Below are 14399 nucleotides of genomic sequence, written 5' to 3'. Positions count from 1 at the left end.
TTCTCTGTCCTTCCACTCCAGTACAAACAGGTTCCTTTGTAGGTCTGTTGTAAAATGGTACCCAGGACTCCTTTCACTGTTCTCCTGGGTTCTAGCCACAGTTTGTTGAACCCCCAGTATTTCTTAAGAACCTTCAGTCTCCATGAGACCTAGATATACAGCTTAGTATCCTGTCTTCCTTTCTTCACCCATATAGCCTTACTTGAAAACTCAATTTCTTAAAGTAACTTCAGTGTATGTCTATTATTTGCAAACTACGATAGCTTAAGTTTTGCAGATTTCTACCCCTAATTTTGTGAGTACGTGCAACGTAGAAATACTTTGGGGGATTTGCTGAAACCTGGGGTCCAGCATTAGCAAATGGGATCAAGAGTTAGTGAAAGATGGCCTGTAAATATACAAATGTACTAATTTTTATTTTGGAGAGTGGAAGCTTGAGTGATAAAATGTTAGAAAAAATAGAACGTAGAACTGGAAATCTAATCTAGTTTTGGTCACTTTCTAGTTTTTTCACTAATCTAGTTTGGGTTACTTTTGGCAAATTAATTTAAGTCTCTGTAAATGATGAACACAATGTTAAAATCTATTATTTAATAAAATGTGAAAGCACTTTCGGTTGTAAAGAGCTGTTGATAAATTCGTTGTCATCATTCTTGTTTTAATCGCAGCAGTATGGTCCAGGCTTGTCTAAATCTTCTACGATTTAGATTTAGTCCCTGATTGGTTCAAATGGTTAATATGTTTGGCTATTAGCCAAAAGGTTGGGGGTTCGAGTCCACCCAAAGGCACCTCAGAAGAAAAGCCTGATGATCTACTTCCAAAAAATCAGCCACTGAAAATCCTATGGAACACAGTTCTATTCTGACACCCGTGGGATTGCCATGAGTCAGAATCGACTTGATGGCAACTAGTTTGGTTATACGGTAAGTAATCATTGTGTAACCTGTGTTTTTCAGATCATACCAGGTTGAAATGGGGCCCTGATAACAGTTTTAGAACATTATATGCCTAACTTTGTCCCCACTGCCTGTGAGAGAACTTCCTCTCCCTCAAACTTTCTCTCAAACTCATCTGACTCATGCTTTCTCAAGATCCAGATCCTGGCTGCTTGAAGTCCTGGTCTGCAGACCAGCATCATGGCCTTTACCGGGGAATTTTTTGTAAATGCAGAATCTCCGGCCCCACCGCATCTGCACTGAATCACATTTTAAAAAGATCCTTGGGGAATTTGTTGTTGTTTGTTGTTAGGTGTCCTGGAATCAGTTCCGACTCATATCGACCCTGCGTACAACAGAAAAACACAGCCCAGTCCTGCGCCATCCTCACAATTGTTGTCATACTTGAGGCCATCCTTGAAGTCACTGTGTCAATCCATCTCATTAAGGGTCTTCCTCCCTTTTGCTGACCCTCTACTTTACCAAGCGTGATGTCCTTCTGCAGGAACTGGTCCCTCCTGATAACATGTCCAAAGTACCTGAGATGAAGTCTCATCATCCTCGCTTCTAAGGAGCATTCTGTCTGTTCTTCCAAGACAGATTTGTTCGTTCTTCTGGCAGCCCATGGTATATTCAATATTCTTCGCCAACACCATAATTCAAAGGCATCAATCCTTCTTCGGTCTCCTTATTTATTGTCTAGCTTTCACATGCATATGAGGTGATTGAAAATACCGTGGCTTGGGTCAGGCACACCTTAGGCCTCAAGGTAACATCTTTGCTTTTTAACACTTTAATTAAACAGGTCTTTTACAGCAGATTTGCCCAATGCAATCTGTTGTTTAATTTCTTGACTTCTGCTTCCATGGCGTTGATTGTGGATCCAAGTAAAATGAAATCCTTGACAACTTCAATATTTTCTCTGTTTATTATGATATTGCTTATTGTTCCACTTGTGAGGATTTTTGTTTTCTTTATGCTGAGGTGTAATCCACACTGAAGGCTGTGGTTTTTGATCTTCATCAGGAAGTGCTTCAAGTCCTCTTCGTTTTCAGCAAGCAACATTTTGTCTTGTTAATGAGTCTTCCTTCAATCTTGATGCCGAGTACTTCTTCATATAGTCTAGCTTCTCTGATTATTTGCTCAGCATACAGATTGAATACGTATGGTGAAAGGATATAACCCTGATGCACACTTTCCTGACTTTAAACTATGCAGTATTCCGTGTTCTGTTTGAAGGACTGTCTCTTGGTCTATGTACAGGTTACTCATGAGCACAATTAAGTGTTCTGGAATTCCCATTCTTTGCAATGTTATCCACAATTTGTTATGATCCACACATTTGAATGCCTTTGCATAGTCAATAAAACATAGGTAAACATCTTTCTGATATTCTCAGCTTTCAGCCAGGATCCATCTGACATCAGCAATGATATCCTCTGTTCCACGTCCTCTTCTGAATCCAGCTTAAATTGCTGGCAGTTCCCTGTCCATGTACTGCTGCAACTGTTTTCAAATTATCTTCAACATAATTTTACTTGCATTTGATATTAATCATATTGTTTGATAATTTCCCATTCCCTTGGATCACCTTTCTTTGGATGGGCACTTATACAGATCTTCTCCAGTTGGTTGGCCAGGTAGCTGTCTTCCAAATTTCTTGGCATGGACGAATGAGCACCTTCAGCACTGCATTTGTTTGTTGAAACATCTCAACTGCTATTGTGTCAGTTCCTGGAGCCTTGTTTTTCACCAATGCCATCAGTGCAGCTTGGACTTCTTCCTTCAATACCATTAGTTCATCATATGCTACCTCCTGAAATGGTTTGTCTAAGAGTACTTACCAATACTCTGATAAAAGTATAATTGAGCGATTTATTGAAAGTAAAGAGACAACTGAAGCTGGAGATAGACTGAATTCCATGTGGTGAACTCAGCAATTAAATATGGTGACTCAGCAGTGACGTTTTATGGGGGCGGCGGGGGGGGCAGACAAAGAACATGAAGCCCATTATTTGATTGGTAATAACAGGCTTAGATCATCAAAAGACATTACTTGATTGGTAGTAGATCATTACAAGGCGGGATTTCCTGTTGTAGGAACTTGTAAGGTAGGACTTCCTGTAATGGAAGCTCATAAGGCAATTGGCTTAAAAAAAATACGTGTCTTTCTTAGATTGGTTACAGTGTGGTAATTACAAGAGTATGTTGGCAGGGGGTCACAGGGTAGTTACCTCATCTCTACTGGACATTCCTCTCTTAGAAACAGCACTGAATATGGCTGTTGTTAGGGTGAAAAAACTAGCAACCAAGGAACCATACCCAAACCTCAAGTCGGCCATTTCAGATCTTATCAGGTACCTTAATTTTTTTTAAATTCCCTTACACAGGTTGAATGTCAACCAATTCTTTTTGTTACAGTGACTTTGTGTATTTCCTTGCATTTTCTTTTGATGCTTCCTGCATTGTTCAATAATTTTCCTATAGAATCCTTCAGTATTGCAACTCAAGGCTTGAATTTTTTCTCCAGTTCTTTCAGTTTGAGAAATGCTGAGTGCGTTCTTCCCTTTTGGTTTTCTAAGTGCAGGTCCTTCCAAGTGTCATTGTAATACTTTACTTGGTCTTCTCAAGCCACCCCTTGAAATCTTCTGAGACTTTATGTTTTCTTCTTTATTTTGATGAGTAGGTTTGTTAACTTTCTTTGTGGTTACCTTGAAATTTACCCTTATCTTCCTAAGTTTGAACCAGTGTTTTATTGGTATCACCTTGCCTTCCTCTCCATTTGAAAGTTTTATACCTACACTGTTTATTTCCTCTTTTATTGTTCTAATGTTGCTGTCCTTTACAGATTAACCTCTCTGGTTTCCTGTTGTAAATCTTTTAATTTTGATTAATCCTTGAGAGTTCATTACCTAGGTTGGTATCTAGTTGATACAGTCTTGTGTCCTTGATTTAGGCTGTCATCTGATGTTGTTTTTTCTCAAACTGAAGGACTCCCTTTAATAATTCTTGTAAGTTTGGTTTGGTTTTTACATATTCCCTCAATTTCTGTTTAACTGGAAATGTCCTAATGTCACCATCCTATTTGAGTGAGAGTTTTGCAGGATATATATTCTTGATTGGCAATTTTTTTCTTTCAAGGTTTACTATATGTCATCCCATTGCCTTCTTGCCTGCATGGTTTCTGCGAAGTAATCAGAGCTCAGTCTTATCGTTTCCCTCTCTATGTGACTTTTCATTTTTCTCAAGCTGCCCTCAGGATTCTTTGTCTTTGGTTTTAGCGAGTGTGATTATGATCTGTCTTGGTGATTTTCTTTTTGGGTCTATCCTCTGTGGGGTTTGTTGAGCTTCTTGGATGGTCAGCTTTTCATCTCTCATTAAGTTTTCTGCCAGCAAGTCTTCACTGATCTTCTCTGTGTTTTCCATTTTCTCCCCCTGTTCTGGAACTCCAATCACTTGAAAATTTTTGCTTTTGATTGTATCCCATGTCATTCTCAGGGTTTCTTCATTTTTCTTTGTTCTTTTCTCTGATTTTTTACTCAAAGTGGTATCCAAGTATTTGTCTTCAATTTCACTGATCCTGTCTTCCATTGTTTCAAACCTGCTCCTCAAAGCTTCTATAACACTGTGCATTTCTGAAATCTTGTTGTTTATCTTTTGGATTTCTAATTGTCGTTTTTGTATGATTTCTAATTGTGAATTTATTTTGACTTTTTTTTTCCTGTATTATTTTCCTGAATTCTTCAATTGTTTTGTCTGTCTTTTCCATGATTTTCTCTATTTTTTCCCGCATTTTTGCCTGCTTTTTGCTTCAACTCTTGGATAGCTCTGAATATTAGAGATTTAATTCCCCATCAGGTAGTTCCAGTGCCTTTTCTTCTACTGGAAGGTCATCTAGTGTTTTATTTTGGACACCTACTGGAACCATCCTGTCCTGTTTTTTTTTTAAAAAAAATATGTTTTGATATTGTCTGCTGTCTTCAGGACATTCAGTATTTTCTTCATTTATTGATTGTAGATTTGTTTGTTTCATCCTGCCTTTTTGTTTTATTTGGTTGTGTCTGAGCAGATGGGCTGGTCATTCTTTGTTATTTGCTCATCTGTGGGCATGGTAATCCTCACCACCTTGTCCAATAGGCAGTGCCAGTTGCTCAGCTATCATGCAGCAGGGCAGGTCCAGCAGAAGGGAGGGGTTGGGATGGGTCATTTGTGGCAGGTACTGGGGCCGACAGGGTGGGGTCAGGGGTCAGTGCAGGGCAGGTTCTGGTAGACTGTGCCTGTGCTGCTTGAGGGTGCAATGCTCAGCGAACAGTGCAGCTAGGCAGGAGGGAGCGGTGAGGTTGTGATGTGTGGAGCTAGGTGGGTGTGGGAAAGAAGAGAAAGAGGAGAGAGAAACAGGGGCCAAAAAAAAAAAAAAGTGTTGAGGGAGCCTGCTGTTGGAGTGGTGCAGATCTGGGGAAGCTGTGTGCTGGTGGCTTTCTAGTGAGGCGGTGAGGCACAGCCTGTCAAGAAAGGCAGATACAGCACACACAGCTAGGTGGGTGGGAGAAAAAAAGGAAGAAAGGGAGAGACAGATAAGAAACTAGATTTAAAAGGAAAAAAAAGGAGAGAGAAAGGCAAGTGCAGCTAGGTGGTTGGGAGAAAGGAATGGAAGGAATAGAGAGAGAGAGAAGAAACCAAGAAAAAAAAAAAAAAGAGATGCCAGGTGGTTGGGAGGAAGGAAAGGAAGGAAGAAAGAGAGACAAGAAATCAAGGAAAAAAAGAAGAAAGAAAAAAAAAACTGCCCCCAAGGGAGCCCACAGAAGTGGGTCCCCACATGAGTGACACTGCACAGCCCGTCAAGAAGGCGTGGAGATGGCACACTGCCCCAGGTGTTCAGGAGAAGGGTAAGAAAGGAAAGTAGAGAGAGACAAGAAATCAAGGGAAAAAAAGAAGAAAGAAAAGAAAAAATAAGCCCCAAGGGAGCCCCACTGGCTTGGTGCTGTGGCCTGGGTAAGTAGCTCCCAAGCCAAGCAGCACTACACAGCCCATCTAGAAGGTGCAGTGATGGCACACAGTGCCAGGCATTCAGGAGACAGGAAAAGAAAGAAAGTAGAGACACGAGAAAACGAGAAATGAAGAAAAACAAAAAGGAAAAAAGAAAAAGAAAAAAATGTCCCCAGAGATCCCATGGGTATGGCAACACACACTGTAGAAGTGGTTCCCCAACCCAGTGATGCTTCACAGCCTGTCAAAAAGGAGCAGAGTTGGCACATGGAGCCAGGCATTTGAGAGAAAGGAAGGGAAGGAGGTGAGACAGAGAGAAGAAACCAAAAGAAGTAAAAAAAAAAAGGAGCACTGAAGGAGCCGGTCAGTGTGGGCCAGGCAAATGCAAGTGGTAAGGAGCCGGTGCCTCCCTGACTGTGTGACCGTGGCTTGCTGGAAAGCAGCAAAGGCTGAGCAGTGGGAAGAAGAGTGGGGGGTGGGAAAGCATGAATTGCTGGTTACCGGGCACTTTGTCTCCTGGTGGGAGCTCCTTGAAGCTGTCTTTCTATACTCCCTGTCCACTGTTCTCAGTGACTGAGGAGTCCAAGATGGAGAATCCACGCTGCGTTAGCTGATAGGGGACCTCCACTCCGTATCTCTCCTCGCTCTCTGTTCTGTCAGTTTCTTATTCCATATGGTGCTTGGTTAAGTTCTTTATCTCTTCATTTGATGCTTAGGGTTCCAGGATTGATGTTTGTCTCTGTTTTACTTAGTTTTTTGGGTCCTTGCTGTGGAGGGTCAGTGTGGTGCTTCTGTCTATAGCACCATGTTGGCTCTGCCCTCCTGAAGTCTTCTGTTCAGCTCTTTTTCTTCATCATTTCTTCCATTTGCTTTAGCTACTCTATGTTTAACAGCAAGTTTCAGAGTCTCTTCTGACATCCATTTTGGTCTTTTCTTTCTTTTTAATGACCTTTTGATTTCTTCATTTATGATGTCCTTGATGTCATCCGCATCTTATCTTGTCTTTGGTCAATGTTCAATGCATCAAATCTATTCTTGAGATAGTCTCTAAATTCAAGAGGGATATACTCAAGGTTGTATTTTGGCTCTCTTGGACTTGTTTTTATTTTCTTCAGCTTCAGCTTGAATTTTCATATGAGTAATTGATGGTCTTTTCAGTAGTTGACCCTGACCTTGTTCTGACTGATGATATTGAGGTACTCCATTGTCTCTTTCCACAGAGGCGGATCTGTAGACACAGTAAAGTTTGAGGAGTGCTGATCTGGGCTGCCATTTTTCTCCTGGCCTACTCCAGCTCATTGTACTGAAGTCTTCTGTCCCTGCTAACCCAAAACCTGTTAACTTTACCTCCAAGACCCTTCAGTGCCAATCACTCAATGAAGGCACTGCCATTGTTGCTATCAGTGTTGTTGTTAGCTGCTGTCGAGTCAGCCCATGACTCATGATGACCCCATGCACAAAGGTACAAAATGCTGCCTGGTCCTGGCCATTCCCACTATTAGTGATCCATAGGATTTCATTGCTGGTTTTTGGAAGTTTATTACCAGACCTCTCTTTCTAGTCCATTTTAGTCTAGAAGCTCTGCTGAAACACATTCAGCATCATAGCAACATGAAAGCCTCCACTGACAGACGGGTGGTTGTTGTCCATGAGGTGTATTGGTTGGAAATCAAACTGGGTCTTCTGCATGGGAGGTGAGAATTCTTCCACTGAACAACCACTATGTTGTTATCAATAGTAATAGTAATAGTAAATACTATTTATTGATTGCTTACTATGTACCTGGTATTATGCTAAATATTTTACATGCATTGTCTCATTTCATGCTCAAGAGAAGCCTCTATAGAGTGGGTATGATGATTATCCCTGTATGATAGATGGAAAAAAAACAAGTTTCATGGAGGTGAAGTCACTTATCCAAAGTAACACTGCTAATAACTGCTGAATCAAGGATTCAAATCCAAGCTTGTGTAACTCCAGAGTCTGTATCTTTAGAGTATTGAGATATTCCATACAAAAGGTAAGTGCACATCCCATAAAGGTACCCTTGTCCTAGAAGCCCTCTTCCTGCTTCCTTCCAGGCACTAACCCTCCAAGGATAATTTATAGTCTAACTTCTACCTGTGTAGATAAATTACCTGTTTTTGTACTTTATAATAAATGGAATTATGCAGTATATTCTGTTCTATGTCTGACTTCTTTTGCTCAACATTGTGTTTGTGATATTCATCCATATGATTGTTTACCCTCTTTGCTGTGTGAACATATCAAAATTTATTTACCCAGTCTACTACGGGTGGGCATTTGGGTGACTTTCAGTTTTAGGCTCTTATGAATATATGAAAATTCTAGTACATAAATTATGGTGAATATATGGGTGGATTTCTGTTGGGTATATTCCTAGGAGTAGAATTGCTGTGTCATAGAGTATGTAAATATATATATTCAACTTATGTAGATACTAAAGTTGTTGTACCAATTTATTCTCCCACTAGCCATGTATGAGAGATCTGATTGCTCAATCTCTTTGTCAACATATTTCATCTTTTGGCATATTTCATCTTTTTCATTTCAGCCATTCTGGTGAGTGTGTAGTCAGAGCCCATATATTTCTTAAATCTCGTTAGTGGACACTATTGGTTGCCTACTCAGAATTCATTTCCATGTCTTTCTTTCCGACAGAATCCCATTTATTTGGATGCCTCTTCCACTCTTTACTATGGGCTTCAGGGGAAATTGACCTTCGCCCTAGTTCCACATATGGGCTTTACTTAACAAAGGGTAATCTCTCTCCCCTTAATAATAATCAATTCAGGAATGGACAGGTGACTCCATTCTAGTAAATGAGCTTCCAGTAGGTCTGTTGGGAGGATTTGGAAAAAATTTTATTGCTCTTAAGAGGTAGATACAGGAAAAGATTATCTTTTTTCCTGGGTATTATCATGTCGGAGCATGATGCCTGGACATCTGCCATGTTGCTAACAGCTTTGAGGTAAAGGTCACCCTGGAGATGACAGAGCAGAGTGATGTTCTCTTTATCATGTAACTGCTGAATTAACCACCTCAGACTTCTAGTCCCATGAAACCATGCATTATCTTCTTATTTAAGCCAGATTGAGGGCTCTGTGACTTGTATCCTAACTGATACACCTATTTGCTTTAAGGTTGGTGCCTACCAACATCTTTGGGAAACTCTTGTGCCCAGGAAACTCAGCTTCCTCTTCCCGGAGGCTTTCAGACTATGGGTCCCAGCTCCTGTGGGTTTCCCATGAAGGAAAGTTGCTCTCTTCATTCACTGATGCAAATTGCTTCTGAAGGAAAGACCAGGAGCTTCAGAGGCAGTTGCTCCTGGAGATGAGTTCTGGCTCTTCTACTGGTTATCTGTGTGAACCTCAGCCAGCACTTCACCAACTGGAACCTTAGTTTCCTTGTCTGTAAATTGGAGGCTTTGATGGTTAAGGTTGTGTGTCAGCTTGGGTGGGCCATGAGTCTCAGTGGTTTGGCAGTTATATAATGAGTAATTTGGCTGTTATGTAATGATGTAGTTATCTTCCATGATGTGATCTGATATGATCAGCCAATCAGCTGTAAAGAGAGTTTCCTCGGGGATGTAGTCTACATCCAATATATATATGGATGTTCTAGCACAGCTTGCCTGCTTGCTCTGGATACTGCATCCAGCTTGTCATCATCTGACCTCCAGTTCTTGGGACTTGAGCCAATGGCCTGCCGTATTGCCTGCCTATCTTGGGATTCATTGGCTTCCACAGCCTGTGAGCCAGCAACCTGCCATCTTACCTTCTGATCTTGGATTTGTCAGCCTCCGCAGCCTGTAAGCCAGCAGCTTGCCATCTGACCTGCTGATCTTGAGTTCATCAGCCCCTGCATCTACGTGAGTCCCGAGAAGCCTCTAGCCTGATGCCTCACCCATGGACTTGGGACTTGCCAGCCTCTACAACCATGTAAGCCATTTCCCAGATAAATCTCTCTCTCTATATATATATACATATATGTAAATATACTCTTCACTGGTTTTGCTTCTCTAGAGAACCCAGCCTAAGACAGGAGCCAAGGATGCTAACTTGCCTGTCAGTTTGTTTGTGAGCTTCAAATGAGATAATGGAAGAGAAATTGTTTCATAAACACTCAAGGGCTGCAGACATGTCATGGCTCTTACTAGCCATAAACATGCTCCTGTCACAAAGCTAGTCAGTGCCAGAGCTGGGACTTGAACTGGGTCCCCTGACTCCCAATCCAGCGGTTTTTCTATTGTAACACAGCTCAGCCTCTCCCCTGAGGGTTCATCTTACACTTTTCTGCCTTTTCCCCAAACGCAAGGCCTAGGCAGGCCCTAAATATAACTGTGTCAGAGTTTCCTAGGCCATTTCCATCAATTAGACCATCCCCACCCCCAGCTTGGCAGGCTTCCTTGCGCCTGTCTTTGCTAAGTCCAGCACTGTAATACATTGGCTGGGATGGCTTTTATTGTCTCTCTGGGTTGCCCACCCCCTCACTTATGGCCACTTTTGCTCGTTTCTCTTGGGAGCTGCCTAGCTGCAGAGAAAGGCCTTTGAAACCCTTCCCTTTTCAGCCAGCCTTTATTGAATTTCACCTCCATTTTTTTTTTGCTTTCCAAATAGGAACATCATTTATCTTGGACTTTAAGTTACAGAGGTCTTTAAGAGCCTTCTCTCTTCCCAGCTGCATTTGTTGACACACAATCTGTGTCTTGCCTCCACTCCCTTTTGCCCCCACTCGGCCCCCCAGGCAGGCCATAAAGTGTCTACAGCTGTGTCCTTTATTATCCTTCCCTTTCTGTGTGCCCACAAGGGGGATGAGCTGAAATATAGCCCAGCCATTACAGCTGACAAAAAGAGACAATTTTAAAACATTTTTGCTTTTCATTGGGGAAACTGATGGCACAAAGGAAAGTGCATCATTTTATTGTAAATGCTTTTTAAATATGGGCCACTTGGCCATAATCAGCCCCAAAGGATGGAAAAGTTCAAAGCCCCAAAGCAGTCACATCAATATCAATTTCCCCCCTCCCTCGCCTTTTAAGTTATGCTAATTGACACCAAGAAAAATAGGCAGGGGATGTCTCCAACCAACCCATACACTCTATCTCCAACTGCCTCCTCATAGCGAGGAGCATATGAAATAAGTTTGCCAGACCAAGAATGACAGCCCCCAGGCTAGCAAGGCCTTTTTGCTTTTTATTCCTTTTTCCGAAAGTGTTAAGCCTAGACGACTTGTGGCCTGGTCTTTCTGGACGGGGTAATTTTCGCAACCCTGCTGGAGAGGAAACTCTTATTATGTTTGCTGAAGACTTCCAAGGTTGGAAGCCCAGTCATCTGTGTCTTAGAAGTGTGGTTGGGCCAAACAGAATTTATGCCCCATAGTCTCCTAGTTAGAGTCCCTAGGTGGTACAAATGGTTTAAGTGTTTGGCTACTGACTAAAAGGCCGGAGGTTCAAGTTTTGGAAGCCTTGGAAGAAAGGCCTGGTGATCTACTTCTGAAAAATCAGCCACTGAAAATCCTATGAAGCACAGTTCTACTCTGACACACATGGGGTTACCATGAGTTGGGGTCGACTCGATGGCAGCTGGTTACTGGTTTCCAAAGGTGGAAAGCTGCCTGCAGGCTACCTGGTGTGCATCTGGGATGGCTGGGGTTGACTGTGTAAAGGGCAAGAGTACAGAGGGCAGGAGGCGTATGTTGGGAGTGGGGGTAGGCAAGGGGAGTGGGTGCTCTTCCAAAAGTAGTATCTTCTCAGCAATTTTACAGGCACAATATTGATATGATGATTGTCAAAATTATGATGAGAGATTGAGGTAGCAGAATGAAACACATGATATTCAGAGAATATAGTCAAAAGGTGTCCCCTTGCCACCCACCCCTGTGCTGACCAGACCCCCAGTCTCCCTCCTTTTGAAGTCTGAAGCAGGCCATGTCTTTGGGGAAGGGTCAGAGCAGGGAGTGGGTCTTGAGGAGAGGATTTAGGCTGTGGGAAATAGGACCATATTTTCTAATGCGACTAGAATGAGGGCTGGCAACCAGCTGTCTGCATGATACAAAGAACCTGGACGTGGAATCCAAAGACATGGGCTCAATTTCTGGCTTTACCATTGTTATGGATTGAAATATGTCCCCCAAAATATGTGCTGGAATCCTAACCCCTGTACCTGTGGATGTAATCCTGTTTGGAAATAGTTCCCTTTGCTATGTTAATTAGAACATACCCGAGTAGGGTGGGTTCTAAATCTAATCACTTCTGAGTTTAAATAGAGCAGATCAGACACAGGGACACACACACGCTGGGGAAGACAGACATCATGTGAGGATCATCTACAAGCCAAGGAACTAAAGAATGCTTGGGCCTAACTACAAGGAAGGAATCCACATGGCTGAAACCCTGATCTTTTAGCCTCCAGAACCATGAGACTATATAATTTCTGTTCTTTAAAGCCTTCCACGTGTGATATTTCTGTTACAACAGCACTAGCAAACTAAGACAACCATGTACTAGCTCTGTGGCTGACACCAAGTTAACACACCTCTCTGAGCCACAGGGTCCTTGTCTGTGGTGGAAAAACTGCTACCACACAGTGTTGCAGTAAGCAGTAAACGAGCTAATATGTGGGAAATGATTCTGGCAGGCACTAGATATCGATAATGTTTGATGAAACTAATTCTGAACCAGGAATTAGAGCCCTAGAATAAGATATCTGTGCTACATAGATGGCTGGACAGTTTTCCAAGACATTCAGACTCAAACTAGAACTGCAATGATATGCAGGGATGCTCAGATAGACTTCCTTGATGGAGGTGACAAAGAAGAACATTGGGATCATGCCACCTCGCCTAGTACAGCCCTTTGATGACTTAGGGTCAGCAGGTGTCTTGGTTATCTAGTGCTGTTATAACAGAAATACCATAAGTGGATGGCTTTAGCAGAGAAATTTATTCTTTCACAGTCCAGGAGACTAGAAGGCTGAATTCAGAATGCCAGCTCCAGGGGAAGGCTTTCTGTCTTTGCTGGCTCTGGGGAAAGGTCCTTGTCATCAATCTTTCTTCTGGTCCAGGAGCTTCTTAGTGCAGGGACCCTGGGTGCAAAGGACGTGTAATCCTGGCTCTTCTTGCTTGGTGGTAATGATGTCCCTGTGTCTCTCTGCTCTCTTCTCTCTTTTATATCTCAAAAGAGATTGACTGAAGATACAACCTCATCTTGTAGACTGAGTCCTACCTCATTAACATAATTGCCTCTAATCCTGCCTCATTAATATCATAGAGGTAAGATTTACAACACATAGGAAAATCACATCAGATGACAAAATGGTAGACAATCACATAATACTACAAATCATAGCCTAGCCAAGTTGACACACGTTTTTGGGGGACACAATTCAGTCTATAACAGCAGGTCTACATTTGAACCCAGCTCTACTGCAAACTAGTTATGTGACCTGGGACCAGTGACTTAACCTTCTTAGCCTCCATTTCCCATCTATAAATTAGGGATAATAATAATGCCTATGAGGAATCCTTGGTGGTGCAGTGGTTAAATGCTATGACTGCTAACGAAAAGGTCAGTAGTTCGAATCCACCAGGCACTCCCTGGAAACCCTATGGGGCAGTTCTACTCTGTCCTATAGAATCGCTACGAGTTGAAATCAACTCGATGGCAATGGGTAATAATGCCTATGCCATAAGGTTGTTGTGAAGACAAAAATGAGAGCAATTATACAAAGCCCCAAGCCTCCTGTACTAGTTTCCATAAAAGCATCATAAATTGAACAGAAATTTATTCTCTCACAGTTCTGGAGGCTAGGAGTCTGAATTCAAGGTGTTGATAGGGTGTTCTCTCTGAAGGCTCTAGGGGAAGGTCCTTTCTTGTCTTTCCCAGCTTCTGATAGCCCCAGACACTCCTTGGCTTGTATCTATAGCATAACTCCATTGTCACATGGCCATCTTCCTACTGTCTCTCTGTGTCTTGTCTTTTTTATAAGGACATCACTCAGATTGGGATTAGGACCCACCCTACTCTGGTAAACACAGGTAACCATCTTTCTGGTATTCTCTGCTTTCAGCCAAGATCCATCTGACATCAGCAATGATATCCCTCAGTCCATGTCCTCTTCTGAATCTGGCTTGAATTTCTGGCAGTTCCCTGTCGATGTACTGCTGCAACTGCTTTGAATTATTTTCAGCAAAAGAAGAATTGATGCATTTGAATTATGGTGTTGGTGAAGAATATTGAATATACCATCGACTGCCAGAAGAACAAACAGATCTGTCTTGGAAGAAGTACAGCCCGAATGCTCCTTAGAAGCAAGGATGGCGAGACTTCGTCTCCCGTACTTTAGACATGTTACCAGGAGGGACCAGTCCCTGAAGAAGACATAATGCCTGGTAAAGCAGAGAGTCAGCAGAAAAGAGGAAGACCCTCAACGAGATGGATTGACACAGTGGCTGCAA

The sequence above is a fragment of the Trichechus manatus genome, unplaced genomic scaffold, assembly GCF_000243295.1.
Source record: "Trichechus manatus latirostris isolate Lorelei unplaced genomic scaffold, TriManLat1.0 scaffold00027, whole genome shotgun sequence".
Classification (NCBI taxonomy): Eukaryota; Metazoa; Chordata; class Mammalia; order Sirenia; family Trichechidae; genus Trichechus; species Trichechus manatus.
This window is presented reverse-complemented; position numbering follows the sequence as displayed.